Source organism: Nilaparvata lugens, chromosome 3, assembly GCF_014356525.2.
Source record: "Nilaparvata lugens isolate BPH chromosome 3, ASM1435652v1, whole genome shotgun sequence".
Classification (NCBI taxonomy): Eukaryota; Metazoa; Arthropoda; class Insecta; order Hemiptera; family Delphacidae; genus Nilaparvata; species Nilaparvata lugens.
Genome location: NC_052506.1, coordinates 44,505,365 through 44,522,834, shown reverse-complemented (window position 1 = coordinate 44,522,834; position 17,470 = coordinate 44,505,365).

The window sequence follows — 17,470 nt, the reverse complement described above, 5'->3', positions numbered from 1 at the left end:
TTACCTACAACCCTTCCCCCCCGCTGACAGCGTGATTATCGAGCCCAAAAATTGAAAGTGGTATAATATGATAGCTGTAGACTTGTTACATCTATTTCCTTCAGATTTTTCTTGATTACTCATATCCTGGAGGCGGCAAGGGACCTGGTTACCTACAACCCTTCCCCCCTGCTGACGGCGTGATTATCAAGCCCAAAAATTGAAAGTGGTATAATATGATAACTGTAGACTTGTTAAATCGATTTATATCAGATTTTTCTCGATTACACATACCCTGGGGGCGGCAAGGGACCTGGTTACCTACAACCCTTCTCCCCCACTGACTACAAGATTGTCGAGCCCAAAAATTGAAAGTGGTATAATATGATAGCTGTAGATTTGTTACATTGATTTCCATCGAATTTTTCTCGATTACACATACCCTGGGGGCAGCAAGGGACATGGTTACCTACCAACCTTCCCCTCCACTGTCGGCGTGAATATCGAGCCCAAAAATTGAAAGTGGTATAATATAATAGTTGATGACTTGTTACATCAATTTATATATTATTTTTCTCGATTACACATACCCTGGGGGTGGCTAGGGACCTGGTTACCTACAACCCTTCCCCACAACTGACAGCGTGAATATCGAGCCCAAAAATTGAAAGTGGTATAACATGATAGTCGTGAACTTGTTACATCGATTTATATCTTATTTCTCTCGATTACACATACCCAGGGGGCGGCAAGGGACCTGGTTACCTACAACCCTTCCCCCCTGCTGAGGGCATGATTATCGAGCCCAAAATCTAAAAGTGGTATAGAATGATAGCTGTAGATTTGTTACATCGATTTCCATCGGATTTCTCTCGATTACACATACCCTGAGGGCGGCAAGGGACCTGGTTACCTACAATCCTTCCCCTCCGCTGATGGTGTGAATATTGAGCCCATAAATTGAAAGTGGTATAATATGATTTTTTTTTTTTTTTTTTAAGATTACGTCCTAAAGACTCCAGTCTAGGAGTATAAGACAAGTCATGTTATTACATAATAATTCTAACACTAAGTAGTTCAACCTAGTTTAGGTTTGAAAGGAATTCTTGTACACTATAAAAAGCTCTATCAACTAAATATTTTTTATTTTGATTTTTGAAAATCTTCAAATTGTCATTACTTTTCAAGATTTGAGGTAGCTTGTTATAAAATTTCCTACCAATATAATCTGGTTTTTGTTCAAATAACCTACTATTGTGACCCATTATATGATAATCTGCTCTGTTTCGCGTATTATACTCATGAACATCTGAATTCTGGATCACACCACTCGTTTTCACATGCATTACAACTTCATATACATACAAAGATGGCACAGTTAATAGACCAAGCTTTTTAAATAAAGGCCTACAAGAGTCTAACCTATTCACTTTCTCTATACATCTGAGTGCCTTCTTTTGAATCTTAAACACCCTGTCCATATTTTGTTGAGATGAATTACCCCATACTAAAATAGCATACCTAATATGAGATAGTATAAGTCCATGGTAAGCAGTTAACAGTAGTTTTTTAACATTCAGCCTAGCAAGCTGCCGCAGGACAAATACCCCAGATGATATCTTATTACATATCCTCTCAATGTAAGGATGCCATGTTAATTTCCTGTCCAATAAAATTCCCAAGAATGCTACTTTCTCTTCTTGGTCTAATTCATTTTCCTCTACAAACACATTTATTTCTCTATCCTCTAATGAATTATATTTACTTTTGAATTGTAGGAATTAACATTTCTTACTATTTATTGTTAATTGCCTTTGCTTCAAGAATTGGACAATTCACTGTACTCCAGTAAAAGCATTTATTTCTAGACTATCTAATAAATAATTGTTAAAGATAAGCGATGTTCATCAGCAAACAACAGAGCTCTGTGATCTTTTAACTCTTTTGGTATTGGTTCACATACAACAGAAACAGTAAGGGACCCAGAATTGAGCCTTGAGGTACTCCAGCCTGGACCTCCAGTTTTTGAGATTTAATTTTTACTATTTCATTCCCATCCACCTTGGTAAGCTCAACACACTGGTTTCTACCTATGAGATATGATTCAAAACATTTTAGTTCTATACCATTCACACCTACAGTTTTTAGTATTTCCAATAATATTCTATGGTTCACACAATCAAAAGCTTTGGATAAATCAAGAAATATTGCGGCTGCCTTCTCACCTGAATCTATTATATCTATTAATCTTGGTCATAGCTGTAGACTTGTTACATCTATTTCCATCAAATTTTTCTCGATTACACATACCCTGGGGGCGAGGGACCTGGTTACCTACAACCCTTCCCCCCTGCTGAGGGCATGATTATCGAGCCCAAAATCTAAAAGTGGTATAGAATGATAGCTGTAGATTTGTTACATCGATTTCCATCGGATTTCTCTCGATTACACATACCCTGAGGGCGGCAAGGGACCTGGTTACCTACAATCCTTCCCCTCCGCTGATGGTGTGAATATTGAGCCCATAAATTGAAAGTGGTATAATATGATTTTTTTTTTTTTTTTTTAAGATTACGTCCTAAAGACTCCAGTCTAGGAGTATAAGACAAGTCATGTTATTACATAATAATTCTAACACTAAGTAGTTCAACCTAGTTTAGGTTTGAAAGGAATTCTTGTACACTATAAAAAGCTCTATCAACTAAATATTTTTTATTTTGTTTTTTGAAAATCTTCAAATTGTCATTACTTTTCAAGATTTGAGGTAGCTTGTTATAAAATTTCCTACCAATATAATCTGGTTTTTGTTCAAATAACCTACTATTGTGACCCATTATATGATAATCTGCTCTGTTTCGCGTATTATACTCATGAACATCTGAATTCTGGATCACACCACTCGTTTTCACATGCATTACAACTTCATATACATACAAAGATGGCACAGTTAATAGACCAAGCTTTTTAAATAAAGGCCTACAAGAGTCTAACCTATTCACTTTCTCTATACATCTGAGTGCCTTCTTTTGAATCTTAAACACCCTGTCCATATTTTGTTGAGATGAATTACCCCATACTAAAATAGCATACCTAATATGAGATAGTATAAGTCCATGGTAAGCAGTTAACAGTAGTTTTTTAACATTCAGCCTAGCAAGCTGCCGCAGGACAAATACCCCAGATGATATCTTATTACATATCCTCTCAATGTAAGGATGCCATGTTAATTTCCTGTCCAATAAAATTCCCAAGAATGCTACTTTCTCTTCTTGGTCTAATTCATTTTCCTCTACAAACACATTTATTTCTCTATCCTCTAATGAATTATATTTACTTTTGAATTGTAGGAATTAACATTTCTTACTATTTATTGTTAATTGCCTTTGCTTCAAGAATTGGACAATTCACTGTACTCCAGTAAAAGCATTTATTTCTAGACTATCTAATAAATAATTGTTAAAGATAAGCGATGTTCATCAGCAAACAACAGAGCTCTGTGATCTTTTAACTCTTTTGGTAATTGGTTCACATACAACAGAAACAGTAAGGGACCCAGAATTGAGCCTTGAGGTACTCCAGCCTGGACCTCCAGTTTTTGAGATTTAATTTTTACTATTTCATTCCCATCCACCTTGGTAAGCTCAACACACTGGTTTCTACCTATGAGATATGATTCAAAACATTTTAGTTCTATACCATTCACACCTACAGTTTTTAGTATTTCCAATAATATTCTATGGTTCACACAATCAAAAGCTTTGGATAAATCAAGAAATATTGCGGCTGCCTTCTCACCTGAATCTATTATATCTATTAATCTTGGTCATAGCTGTAGACTTGTTACATCTATTTCCATCAAATTTTTCTCGATTACACATACCCTGGGGGCGAGTGACCTGGTTACCTACAACCCTCCCCCCCCACAGATGGCGTGATTATTGAGGCCAAAAATTGAAAGTGGTATCATATGATAGCTGTAGATTTGATACATCGATTTTTGTTGAATTATTATGAAATACAACTTCCCTGGGGGCGGCAAGGGACATGGTTAACTACAACCCTTCCCCTCCGCTGTGGTGTGATTATTGAGCCCAAAAATTGAAAGTCATATAATATAATAGCTATAGACTTGTGACATCAATTTATATAGGATTTTTCTTGATTACACATACCTTGGGGGCGGCAAGAGACCTGGTTACCTACAACCCTTCCCATCCGCTAACGGTGTGAATATTGAGCCCAAAAATTTAAAGTGGTTTAATATGTTGCTGTAGACCTGTAACATCGGATTTTTTTTATTACACGTACACTGGGGGCGGCAAGGGACATGGTTACCTACAACCCTCCCACCCCGCTGACGGCGTGTTTATTGAGCCCAAAAATTGGAAGTGGTATATTATGATAGCTGTAGACCTGTTACATCCTTTTCCTCCTATTTTATTGGGTGATTAGTAGAGATGATTTATGATTCCATATTTGGATTCATCTTCTCATAGTTCAATATTTTTTTGGAAAACTAGAACTTTTAAAAATTAAAAATGTTTATGTTTAAACTTCTCAGGTGTTCAAAAACTTCTTGTCCCTTTGTGAGGCAGGAGTATTATTATCCTACTACATACTATATAATCATATGATAATGGAAAGCTATATTAAAAACAGCTATAACTACCTTGTTTTCAGGTATTTTTGAAAATGGGACTTATGCTTTAAAGAATTTGGGGTCACTGAATCCAAGTCCGAAATCATCTATCAATATTTTTAAGGCAGTTATAGACTTTGAGAAAAAATGATGAGTCATACTTTGAGCAAACGTCGGCGAAGTTGTCAGATCTGTCGGCTTATTCGTAAGATCCCCATGTGAAAGCAGAGGAGAGCTGCAAAATATGAAATATGATCTTCAGTAATATAATCTTCCAGGAGTGAGGACTCTGCCATGTGAAACTGGCCTTATAGTATTTCAGCAATAGTATACATAGTTAAAGTAGTGTAGTTTAGTGTCGTTCTATATATTCAATAGAACAGTAGATATGCTTATGCTAGAAAAATAGAGCCGGCTGAGAGTGGAAGTAGTACGCATGTGCGCACTCAGGTCCATGCGTTCGTGTCACCTGCCATGGTCTTTCACCTCGCACAAAACGAACTGGCGAAAAAGAACTGCTGAGCCATCGTATTAATTATAATATCAACTGGAATGAATGGAAAGGAATGTAAAACTAGTTAAACCTTCGACTTTCTTAGTTCCAGAATTTGAAGAAGTTGAAGATAGCTGCAATTCATCACCACCACCATCAATCACCATGAATGAAGGAGATTCATCTCCAGAAAAATTCATTCAACCAGACCAGCTTAAAACTCCTGCAGAGCAAATACTGTATAATGAATGGAAAGAAGCTGATAATAGGATGCAGGCAGCAGGAATAAAAAACAACATGATTGAAAAGAAACTAGAAGAGCTTCAAATTAAGCTGTGTCAGTTGGAGAGTGGTCCCTGCATCTTCCAACAATTTGAAAGTTGTAAAGAGTAGTAATTCTGATCAACATCAATCAACTCCAATGAGGAAAAATCAACTGAAGAGTGAAAAATCTGCTACAGTTAAAAATACATTGCGTAGTACAGACTACTTCACATATGAGGAGGAACTTGCCAAGGAGACGGAATGGGTGAGAGTGAAAAATGGGAGATCTAAGAAGAGGAAGTTGAATACTTCGCTCACCCCTCCATCAGAAGGAAAAACAACCAACTATAATAAGGGTGAGTCAGTACAGCAACACAAAGTCAAAAAGCGTCCCCCATTACCACCAGTAATAGTGGATGGCATTAAATCATACAATAACTTCCATGAAAAGTTAGTTAAGCTACTGCCAAGTCGTAATTTCAGTGTGAAACTACTTGGGGTAGACAGTTTCAAATTTAACTTAGTAAATGAGGAGGATTATAGATTTCTCACAAAGGAGTTGAATAAAGAGAAGTTTACTTGGCATTCTTATGAGAACAAGAAATCAAGGCCAATCAGAGTTATGGCTAAGAAGCTACATCACTCATGTGAAGCAGAGAATATTGTGGAGGACTTCAAAGATAAAAGGGTTCAAAATTCTGAATGCAAGCATAAAGCTTAAATGGAGAACTAAAGAGCCACTAGATATGTTCATGCTTGAGTTTGAAGCAGGAGAAGATGTAAATAAAATTTACAAAATCACCAACATAATGGGATGCAAGGTAGAAATAGTGGCAATGAAGAAATTGAAGCTCATTGCTCAATGCAAAAGATGCCAAGCATATGGACACACCCAAAAATATTGCTTTAAAGAGTTTCGTTGTGTCAAATGTGCTGGTAAACACAGCTCCAAGGATTGCACAAAGGCAGCTGGAGAAAAGCTGAAATGTATTCATTGTGGTGAAAATCATCCTGCAAGCTATCATGGGTGCAGTGTTGCTGTCGAACTGCAGAAGATGCGAAGCAAAAATATGGAGCCCCATTCAGGACCAATCAAGCAAGTGGATTTGCGCAAGGAGCATTCAACTCAACCCATACCTGTTTCTTCCACCGAAATAGAAACTACGAGATTATCAGTATTCGATAAACCCTTATCATATGCTGATACTACAAAAAAAGATCTCGATGAGATGATGAACAAATATAATCAAGGGGACGGAGTGCTACAAACTTCACAGTTGATACTAACCAAGCTGGAAAAGCAAGAAGCACTATTATCCTCCTTCAAAAAAAGGTTACAGAAACTGGAAAGCAGCACCAACCCGGCTGGGAGCAGAAGGAAGCAATGAACCACACACTGAAAATCATGGCATGGAATGCCAATGGCATTCTCCAGAAGAGGTAAGAACTAGAATTAGTACTCCATAACGAAAAAATAGACATCTGCCTTATTTCAGAAGCACACTTGACAAACCAATCCTATCTCAAAATCAGAGGCTAGAACATATCATACTACACATCCAAATGATTCAGCAAGGAAAGGTAGTGCAGTGATTGTGAGAGAAACAATACAACATACTGAAGAAAAGGAATACCAAACAGATGAAATTCAAGCTTCTGTTGTATGACTGGAGCTCAAAGGATGCAAAGTGTCATTAGCAGCAATTTATAGCCCTCCAAGACATGCACTAAAACATCGAGACTACATAGAATTCTTCAAACATCTTGGAAGAAGGTTCATTGTAGGAGGAGATTTCAATGCTAAAAATACCCATTGGGGCTCCAGGATAACCACTACAAAGGGTCGAGGACTGTTTAGTGCAATCCAGCGATTCAAATGTGAAGCAATATCAACTGGAAACCCAACTTACTGGCCAACAGACATAGGAAAAATTCCAGATCTGATAGACTTTTTCATCATTAAGGACTTCTCCACAAACTACATCAAAATTGAAGACAGCTATGACTTGACATCAGATCACTCACCAATTATACTCACATTAATAGAACGAGAACCATCTCCATTTCTCTGCAATAGATACACAACTGGGAACAATTCAGACTCTTACTGGAGAAAAGCATAGATCTTAATGTACAGCAGTAGTGGGAATCTAAGAGCTTAAGGAAGCTTTTTTGCTCGAAAACCCCCTCCCCCCTCTCACCCCTCGTCCATCCCGCCACCCTTCCCCCCGCCCGCAGGGTGGGGGGTGTTCTAAAAATAGATTTCCCCTTCCCCCTACCCAGTGGAGATGAGGGGGATGAAAAGAGAGAGATATATCTTTCTCTCTCTCTTTCTAAAATTAGATTTCCCCTTCCCCTTGTCCAGTGGAGATGAGGGGGATGAAAAGAGAGAAAGATATATCTCTCTCTCAAATAGATTTTCCCTTCCCCTTGCCCAGTATAGATAGGGGGATGAAGAAAGTGAGGGAAAAAATAATTTCCCTTTGAGGAGGAAAAAATTCCCCAATGCTATACTGACAGATTGAAGTGAATCCTTCTCTCTACATCTATGCTGACAGATTGAAGTGAATCCTTCTCTCTACATCTAATTCTATACTGACAGATTGAAGTGAATCCTTCTCTCCACATCTATGCTGACAGATTGAAGTGAATTGAGAAATTCCCTATCACTCTACATCTATACTGACAGATTAAAGTGAATCCTTCTCTCTACAACTAATGCTATACTGTCATATTAAAGTGAATCCAGAGAGAGAGGTCAATGACTCTCTCTACATCTATTGCTTAATAATCTATTGCTATACTGTCAGATTAAAGTGAATCTCTACAATAATCTAAGTTCTATAATGTGCATATTATGCTTGGTTTCCAACTGACAGTCAAGAGCTCAATCAAACTGTTTATGAATGTGTAAAAAATTGAGCTTTTTTGCTGTACAAACATCCCAGTCGTTATTGTTTAAGTGTTTTCTCGGACAATATGTAAGTATAATTGGAATGAGCTAGCATATCTAAAAATACTTACATATTCTCAGACCTATTTCACTTGGGCAAAATAATACTCAACGCCTATAGTTACCATGAAACTGTCTTAAGAAGATACGATTTCCGCTCACATTCAATTCCCATGAATGAGAATTAAAACTTCTGATGTTATTGTCATTCAAAATCACTGAATATTCTTTCGGCAACTTAATAGTGTGTTTAAAGTCGCCTTCACTATCAACATCAATAATTTTAAGGTGAATTTCGCCATTATCGGCAAATGTTACCTTTGTTACCACAGACCAATCATAAGGATAAAATTCAAAACCCCAATCAGCTAGTGGATTTGCTTCTACAGAGAACTCGTTGAAACTTCTCCAATCAAAATAGTTAGACAACATGTTGTCAGTTCAACTGTTTAGACTAAAGTGACACGTGCGTCCACTCCTGTGCGTGCCTGCTACACTCCCCTTGAAGCATTTTTTGATAAAGACGTATTATATTTACACCAAATCTTTGTTATATTTACACTGAATGGAATGTATTACAATGTGATATGAATGGAATGTATTACAATGTGATATAGATTATTTTTCATCTAATAGTTGACTTCTACTAATATAACTAGGTGTTGAAAATCCAATCCACTTAACAAGCAATCCTTTTTTGTTGCGCTTTAATATTTTTTCAATCAGATATACTTGTCTCTCTGATTCGTGTAATTCTGTTTTTTTAATTTCTTCTCCGTAAAACCTACCACTAATTACTTCTCCGTTTAGATCTCGCAAGCTATATGTTACAGGTTGAGAAGGAAATATAGAATGAATTACAAAATACTCTGTGCTCCAATTTATGTTATAAGATTTATTGAAAAGAACCCTTTTCTTTGAGATTCGTACAACATCTCCTAGCTTAAATTTTGGTTTTGAATTTTTCAATTTATATTGAATTTATATAGACATATTGAATATGTCTATTGAATGCAGAATTCAAAGACATTAAAACACGATTATGATCTTTTTTCCTCACATCTTTAGGTTTCATTCTAATTGAAATGTGCATTGTTGCATTATGATCGCGAACCAAACTGTCTAGCTGTGATATCCAGTTTTTGGTTCCACGTTCAGTTAAATATCTATAAATTTTTGCTTTAATTGTTCTATTAAACCTTTCAACTATGGAGGCTTTCTTATCGCTAAAAACATGATAATGTTTAATACTGTATCTATCTAATAATGCTTTAACTTTTGAATTAAAGAATTCTGTTCCCTGATCTGATTGAAACAACTTAATTCCCTTATTTTTAGAAAGAATTGGCTCGAGTGCATCAAATACAGATTGACTTGACTTGTCTTTTAATGGTACACAATATGCGAATTTTGAAAAACAATTAATAACAGCTAAGATATACCTATAACCTTTATTAAAACGTGATAAACTGCTCATCTCAATGAGGTCGGCTTGAAGCAAGTCTTTTTCACTTTTCAACTCATATTTGCGAGTGGGATAGTTAACGCGAGGTACACTATGAAGTTCTAATGCTATCTTAGATCTAATAATATTCATATTTACAACACAAAATCAAAATTAGTGGTGATGGATGCTTGCCGTAGGACATACTGAGCAATCAGTTCAGAGCATTGTTGGCACTCTATAATGTCCAAAAGGTAAAGTGTCTACACTGTTCTCAGCAATATATCTCTTATCGTCATAAGGACTCAAACAGATTTTTGCACATTCAATCTGATACATGGTATGATTATAGGACCTCATCATATTAAATTTTTCAATGTGTTCACAATGTTCAATCAGCGATTTCTTATATAAATTAAAATTAAGTTTTCTACATTTCACTCCGGTCTGTACACCCTTTGCTACACATTTATTTACAGGTTCTTCATTCTCGTTACATACTAAATAAGAGTAAAGTTTTGATCGAAGCCCTACAAATTTATGGACGGGTTTTGAGGCAGTCTCATCCTTGAACTTTCCTACAACTCTATTTCTCTCCATGGGAAAGCATGGGTGGTAAGGAGGGTAATTACTAGTGTTGAAAAGGTTCAAATTTTCTTTAATCAACTGATACACGTCTTCGACTTTTACGTTTAAAAGAAAACTATCGGTATCGGTCATACAGAGTTCTACACGATCCCACGGTATAATTTTTTGTAATTTGCAATAGAAAAAATCGTACATATGGAATTTACTAAACTCCAGTACGGAAAACCCAGAATAGACAGGCGATCTTTAGAAGTAAAGATCAGCTTGAAGCGGAAATTAAGAAATTTGTGACCTCCATTCAGCAAGCAGCCTGGGCATGTACACCAGAAATAAAAAGGAGGACTCAAGGCAACAACTATCCTTCTGAAATGAGAAATATTTTATTACAGAAAAGAAGAGTAAGAAGAAAATAGCAAAACAATAGGAATCCAAGAGACAAGACTGTGCTGAACAATTTATCCCAGCAGCTCAAAAGAGAAATAAAAAATCTAAAAAATGAAACATTTTCCAAGTATCTCACTGAGCTGACTAATGGAAAAAGTACTGACCACTCCCTATGGAAAGCTACAAAGTGCATTAAAAGCCAAAATTCACCCATTAAAAATTTGGATGGTACGTGGACTAGAGACAACAAACAAAAATCAACTAGGTTTGAAAATCATCTGGAGAACATCTTTAAAACTGATGACAGCTATGATGATGATGAACATCTGCAACATACTGTTCAAGTATCAGAAAGGATCACACCAGTCACTGTAATTGAAGTGGAAAATATGACCAAGAGTAGCATCAAACCAGGAAGGCACCAGGGTTTGATCTCATAACTGGAGATGTATTGAAACAGCTTCCACAGAAGGCTCTCTTGAAGCTTACATTCCTCATAACTACATCTTTTAGGCTGAGATATAGGTCCCAGATTACTGGAAAGTTGCAAAAGTCATAATGATTTTAAAGCCTGGAAAAGCACCACATGATGTTACATCTTACAGGCCAATCTCTCTCTTACATGTAATCTCAAAACTGTTCTTGAAAAGATTAAAGCCAATTATAGAGATTAAGAAGTTGATATCAAAATATAAATTTGGATTTAGAGAGAAACACACCACCATAGAGCAAGTCCACAGAATTATCAATTTAATTGAGATGGCTCTTCAAGAGAAGAAAATTTGTAGTGCAGTATTCCTGGATGTTGCCCAAGCATTTGATAAGGTGTGGCATAGAGGCCTATTGGCAAAATTAAGAACTATGCTTCCAATTGAATACACTGAAATATTGGAGTCATATTTAGTGGGAAGATATTTCAGAGTCAAGCAGGAAGACACCTACCATACCATACCCTATGGCGCTACAGCCCTCTGTGGACCTTGGCCTCTGCCACGATTCTCCTCCATCTTGGTTGATCCTGAAACAACTCTCTCCAGTTTCTCACTCCCATCACTCTAAACCTAGCTCTGCAGTGCAGGCTGGATGCTTGTCTGACTCGGACTAGGTGCTGAGACAGCAAATAATAGCAGCATTGGTGGGAATGCAAGCGGCCGCAGTAACATCTTCCACCCAGCAATGGTCGGCGTAGTTCTGCCTAGCGGACAGATGAAAGATCAATCCAGTCGGTTATTTGATCCCTCCAGCCAGGCTCAGCCAAGCAGCCGAGACAATAGAACAATAGAGTGGAGGTGTTATTCGCGTTCATCAGAAGTTTTCTTTCTCACAATTATTTTGATTTTTGTGTGTCAATAATAACTCCAGTCACCAGTAAAAAGTTTCCAGAAACGTGGTGTACTACGATATTAATTACTTTTCATGAAGATTTTTAATTATTTAAAAACATTGTTGACATTCTGACCTTCGGGCTAAACTTGGGGTCGCTGAGAACGGATCTGCAATCAGAATTTCTCTATCACGAAAAATAATGAAAAAACCCAGCTGTTGATCTTCCGGAAATCATTAACAGTCATCCTGCAATGTGGCCGAAACACTTCCAAGCCAGACACCCATCTCAAATGACAACAATGCCAAGCTGTGAGAAACCATCCTGCACTGCGGCACTAGGTTAAGGTCCTCCTCCACACCATCTATCCATCTCTTTCTTGGACGACCTCTCCTTCTAGGTCCATCTATTTTTCCATTCAGTGTTGCTCTTGGAAGCCTCTCATTATCCATTCTCCACACATGGCCAAGCCATCTTATTCTCTGGGCCTTGACAAATCTAACAATATTCTCACCCTGCAGTGCTTCCTCCACCTCTGCATTGCTCCTTCTCCTCCATGTATCCGCTGCTACCCTTACCGCACCAAAAATTTCCTCACAATTCCTCTCTCAAATACCCTCAATGCCTCTTCATCTTTCTTAGTCATTGTCCATGACTCAGAACCATAGCATAACAATAGGTCTGATCAGAGTTTTGTAAAGCCTCATTTTACTATTTTTACCTAATACTTTTGATGTCATTAGTCTCTTATTTATATAGTATGCTCTGTTCCCACTCATAATACGTTTCTGAATTTCATCTGTCATATTGTTTCCAGCATTGAGGATAGTGCCAAGGTACTTAAACTCATTCACCCCTTCAAATACTCTCTCTCCCACCTCCAAGTCAATTGTTCTTCTTCTAGCGTTCACTGCGGACATTTTCATATATTTTGTTTTTTCATCATTGACCTGCAACCCCATTTTTTGTGCCTCACTTTCTAAGCTGGAAAAGCATTCCCTTATGCAGTTAGCATTTCGCGCCATTAAAACCACATCATCTGCATATGCTCCTACCTGACTCATTCTAAAATATATACTTCCACCCAGGTTCAGGTTCTGTATAGCATGATGCAAGGCAAGGTTGAATAATACCGCCGCTAGCGCATCGCCTTGCTTTACTCCATTTGTGATGCGTATCTCTCTGCTCTTCCTTCCTCCAATTGCTATCCTTGCCATAGACCCTTCCAGACTCATCTTCACCAGTTGCACAAGCTTTTTAGGAATGCCAAATGATTCAAGCGCATTGACAAGCTATCCTCTATTTATTGAATCAAATGCCTGTTTGAAGTCCACAAACAGCAGATGTACATCCCTGTTATACTCTATACATTGTTCTAACGCTTGTCGCATGATAAATATTTGATCAAAGGTTCCTCTCCCTCTTCTGAATCCGCTCTGATATTCACCTATTATTTCCTCTGCATATATTGAAATTCTGTCCATTAATATGATTGATATCTTGTAGGCCAGATTCAGTAGGGTTATGGCTCTATAGTTGCAACACTCCTTCTTGTTTCCTTTCTTATATATGGGGACAATGATTCCAACATTCCAATCACCTGGCATCACTTCCTCTTTCCAGACTTGGCAAATCAGTTGATGCAGCTCCCTGCTCAGCCCTTCTCCACCAATAAAATCTGGTCATTTCCTGGAGCTCTATTGTTATTGAGTCATCCAATAGCACGCTTTACTTCATCATGAGTAGGCTCTTCCACATTGATTTCCAGTCCAAGAAAGGTTCTATTTTCTTCATCCTCATTTCTCTGTTGTTCATTCAGTGCAATCTCAAAATATTCCGCCCATCTATCCAACACCTTATCTTCCTCTGTCAAAGCATTTCCATCCCTGTCATTGCAAATATTCAATCTTGGCTGGTAACTTTTGGTCATGCTTCTCACTTCCTTGTAGAAGGCTCTGTCATCTCTCTTCTCTTGCAAGGCTTCTATGTTCCCCAGCTGTCTTTTTAATGATTCTCTTTTCTTTTGTCTACATGTTTTGCTGGCTTCTTGTCGGCTGTCCCTATAATTCTCATAGTTCTGTCTTGTCCTTCTCTGTAGCATTCTTTTCCTGTCTTCATTTCTTCTTTCAATCCTCCTTGAGCACTCCTCATCATACCACTCTCCATTTCTCGTTTTAGGCTCTTCACCAATTGTTTCTTTAGCAGCTTCCACTATCGCCCTTTCCATGCCCCTCCAGTGATCTTCCACAGAATGTCTCCAAGTACCCTGATCAAGCTTTTCCTCCAGCCTCTGTCTGTAACCTCTCACTTTCCTGAGTAACCTTCAATTTTGCAGAATTCCATCGGATTTATCGGGATCGGTTTATTGCGATGCATTGGTTTATCAAGATTTTTTAAGGGTTAATCTGAAATTATAATAGTATAACATTGTCTACTAACGCTTTTCCAGCTTATTAACTTTTTCGTGTCACGTTTTTAGATTCATGGAAAACTTTCAACTTCATTCTATTCATAAAAGTTGAATGAACTTGAAATATTTAACAACATCATTAGAATCGTGATTCATTCGCTATAAGTATGGAGAATTTTAAAGTTCTAGGTCAATCTTGAGGAGATTATACGACGATATATTTGAAGATACAGTGAATAAACTGTATGCTCAGTGTGGTTACTCTAGAACATTTTTACTACACGTGACGTCACGCTGGCGTTCCCCCCACCACTTTGAATCATACACCTGTGAGTGATCAACCTTTGTCTACTAACGTTGGTGCCAAGGTACTTAAACTCATTCACCCCTTCAAATACTCTCTCTCCCACCTCCAAGTCAATTGTTCTTCTTCTAGCGTTCACTGCGGACATTTTCATATATTTTGTTTTTTCATCATTGACCTGCAACCCCATTTTTTGTGCCTCACTTTCTAAGCTGGAAAAGCATTCCCTTATGCAGTTAGCATTTCGCACCATTAAAACCACATCATCTGCATATGCTCCTACCTGACTCATTCTAAAATATATATTTCCACCCAGGTTCAGGTTCTGTATAGCATGATGCAAGGCAAGGTTGAATAATACCGCCGCTAGCGCATCGCCTTGCTTTACTCCATTTGTGATGCATATCTCTCTGCTCTTCCTTCCTCCAATTGCTATCCTTGCCGTAGACCCTTCCAGACTCATCTTCACCAGTTGCACAAGCTTTTTAGGAATGCCAAATGATTCAAGCGCATTGACAAGCTATCCTCTATTTATTGAATCAAATGCCTGTTTGAAGTCCACAAACAGCAGATGTACATCCCTGTTATACTCTATACATTGTTCTAACGCTTGTCGCATGATAAATATTTGATCAAAGGTTCCTCTCCCTCTTCTGAATCCGCTCTGATATTCACCTATTATTTCCTCTGCATATATTGAAATTCTGTCCATTAATATGATTGAGAATATCTTGTAGGCCAGATTCAGTAGGGTTATGGCTCTATAGTTGCAACACTCCTTCTTGTTTCCTTTCTTATATATGGGGACAATGATTCCAACATTCCAATCACCTGGCATCACTTCCTCTTTCCAGACTTGGCAAATCAGTTGATGCAGCTCCCTGCTCAGCCCTTCTCCACCAATAAAATCTGGTCATTTCCTGGAGCTCTATTGTTATTGAGTCATCCAATAGCACGCTTTACTTCATCATGAGTAGGCTCTTCCACATTGATTTCCAGTCCAAGAAAGGTTCTATTTTCTTCATCCTCATTTCTCTGTTGTTCATTCAGTGCAATCTCAAAATATTCCGCCCATCTATCCAACACCTTATCTTCCTCTGTCAAAGCATTTCCATCCCTGTCTGGTCTGGCCAGAGCATTTTTGAATTGTAGCGCCAATCCCAGACTACAGTTCTGCCCGTAGCCGGCTTGTGCGCTAGTGTCGATTCGTCCAGCTGTTTGCCTTGCCATTTTTTCTAGCGCAGTCATCTCGTTCTTGTAGTCGTTCTTGTTCGTTTTGTCTGGTCTCGTTGTCTTGTTGTGAAGACCGAGTTTGTAATTTTGTAATGTAATTTCCATCGGAAATTTCTAGTAATTGATTGTTTAAGTGTCGTGTGTGTGGATTATAAATATAACATCGTAAATAGTGTTAAATTGAATTAATTTGCATCAGTTTTGAATTTATAAAGAATCCAGTTTGAGCTTCGTTCGGAATATAGTACAGTATACGGAGCCTGCAAGTTGAACACGGAAAACCAGCCTGGAAGCGAAAACCTATCTTTTTCCCAGATTTCTTTCCACCCCTGAATCTGACCAAAACACCTAATAAAGGCTTCGAAGGGCGAGTAGACAAAATTGGATTAAATCTGGTGAGTTTTTGCTCTTTTTATTGTTCATTAATGCAGAGTTTAACTGTACCAATAACCTGGCTCAAATTGAAGATTAAATTTTGCTCCTCGTTTCTATTTGATAAATTGAATAGTAAATTACAGTCCACTGGTAGCTCTAGCCTGCACCAAGCTGTCAACTGAAACCGGAAGAGTTGGAGTGTGAGGTAAATTTTCGGAAGTCTGTACATCGTGTGAATTCTGGTCGTTTTGTGGTTGCCTTGTCATTTGCGGAGCCGCCCAGCAGCTTGGGAGATTCGTATGCTGTCGCCGAACGCCGACTGCTGAGTTTGGAGAGACGACTAGAGCATGACAGCAATACTCGTATTTCATATCATGAAATATTGATTGATTACCTACGTCAGGGTCACATGTCGTTTGTAGCAGATCAGACAGACCGAGGTGGTTACTACATACCGCATCACGCCATCGTGAAAGCAAGCAGCACTACCACGCCCATCCAAATTGTATTTGATGCTGGTTCCAGAACATCATCGGGTTTGTCATTGAACCAGGTTCTTCATGCTGGTCCCAAATTGCAGACTGACATTTTTGTTTTGTTAGTCAATTTTCGTTTGTTCCCAATCGCACTAACTGCCGACATTAAACAAATGTATTGACAGATATTAGTGGAGGATTCCTGCCATTGTTATCAGCGTGTATTGTGGAGATTTTCGCCGGAGGATCCGATCGAAATTTATCAGCTCAATTGTGTTGTTTTTGGTGTTTCAAGCTCTCCATATTTGGCACTTCGCACCGTCCACCAGCTTGTAGAGGAGGATGGAAATCGTTTTCCAGCAGCCAAGGCGAGAATACCAAGAGACATGTTCATGGACGACTTAGTCACATCTGTCGCCACAGAGTCAGAGGCCGCGGAGCTGTATCATCAGTCCAAGCAGCTGTTTGAGGGAGGAGGTTTCTCGCTCACAAAGTGGACGTCAAATTCACCATCAATGCTGGAGAAATTCTCGGAGGAAGAGAAATCGTTTTCGTACAAGGATTTCGAAGCAGACAACTCCTTGGCTATCTTGGGATTGAATTG